At 52.1% G+C, this 1,536-nt stretch overlaps 1 protein-coding gene across 3 annotated transcripts in view; it reads right to left on the bottom strand.

The window, feature by feature from the left end:
- Window positions 1-1,536, bottom strand: part of LOC101568536 (conserved oligomeric Golgi complex subunit 1-like) — a 6,181-nt gene that overhangs the window by 1,198 nt on the left and 3,447 nt on the right. The window lies entirely within an intron of this gene.

Below are 1,536 nucleotides of genomic sequence, written 5' to 3'. Positions count from 1 at the left end.
AAACAAAACAACAGAGGGAAAAAGAAAGTACAGCACATGTCCAGCTCCCCTCCCTGACCCCCAACAGGAATCAGAGTTCCTTCAACTCTGGCCCTCCCCTGGATGAAGGAATGGGGGGAAAAGGGTAGAAGCAAGATATGAATACTAGGACGTCCCTAACTTCTTCCCCCCTTAATGTGGCATTTTGCTATTTCCCAGCGTGGCCTCCAATTCTGCGCATTAGTAATCCTGCTTCAACCTGCTTTAATAACTGAGATTACAGGTGTGTGCCACCATGCTTGTCCATCCTTGACATTTTAACAACAGGATTTCAGCTGTCATAAATATAAATGAACTGGGGCATAGTGGCACCCACCCATAATCCCACCACTTGGAGGCTGAGGCAGAGGGATTGCTAGCTCAAGCCCAGGCTGGGTGATTCAGCAAGACCTATTTCAAAATAAAAGATTAAGTAAGAGCTGCGATGCATGTCAGTGCAAAGACAAGGCCTACACACCTGGCATTAACTGCCTCTGGCCACATCTGCAGGCCCCTCTCTTGCTCTTCCAGCTTTTGCCCGGGAAGCCCCACCCCCACAGGCCGCCTTCACTCCCTCCCATTCACTAGCAGGTTCCTTGCCTCGTGACCAGGCACTCCCTCTTCCTTGCCTTCTTCGCCTTATTAGATTGTACTCAGCTTTCAGTTTAATTATCACTTCCCCAAGAAGTCTTCCCTGACCCTGGTAAATGCTTTTCATTCGGTGTTCCCAAGGCAATTTACAGCAATGACTACCAGCGACATTACATAGCTGTGTGCATATTCGTAAGTTCAGTGCTGCCTCTACCACTAGACTGGGGTCTCCTTGTTTCTCCAGCTCCCTGCCTTACCCTCCGAGCTAGGTGCAGGAGGCTGGCACTGTTCCCGGCTGGCACAGGGCGATACTGGGTAAGGATCTGTCAGGTGAGCCAGAAAAACTGTTAGGAGCTCACCAGTACGGTTCCCCCCCACCCCCTGCAGGCTTCAAACTTCAAATGCTGGCAGATTGTGTACCTTGGCTGCCCTCACCACAGGGCCACACAGACGGCTGGCGGGGAAGTGACCTGATCCAGGAAGGGCCCCACTCTGCAGGCAAAGCCTGCCAGGGAGGTCGGCTGCTTCAGGGAGAAACTGGGTGGACCAGTAATAGCACAGCCCGCCAACAGCCCTTCGCTGGAGTAAACTAAAATAAACCAATATCACACCCCCCTCCCCAAAACTGTGCAGGGCTTTACCTGAGAGGGCTTCTGCATGGTGGGATAGCACTGGAGAAGAAATCCAGAGCAGGGTCCACCATATTACCAGAGTTTAATTAGGCACCATTTTGGGAAGAGGTTGATCATGTGGTACTGAGCAGTACACTACAGCTTCACTCCAGGACTGAAGTGTTACCTGCCACAGTGACTGGTTGAGAGACAGCCACGAGACAGACGTGGGCAGGGTAAGGGCTAGGCACAGATTCCCCAGATCCCCTGTGAAGTGCATCGCCTGGCTAAGAAGGACAAGGGGGCTGCACTGTCC

The sequence above is a fragment of the Octodon degus genome, unplaced genomic scaffold (genome assembly GCF_000260255.1).
Source record: "Octodon degus isolate 3935 unplaced genomic scaffold, OctDeg1.0 scaffold00033, whole genome shotgun sequence".
Taxonomy (NCBI): domain Eukaryota; kingdom Metazoa; phylum Chordata; class Mammalia; order Rodentia; family Octodontidae; genus Octodon; species Octodon degus.
This window is presented reverse-complemented; position numbering and strand designations above follow the sequence as displayed.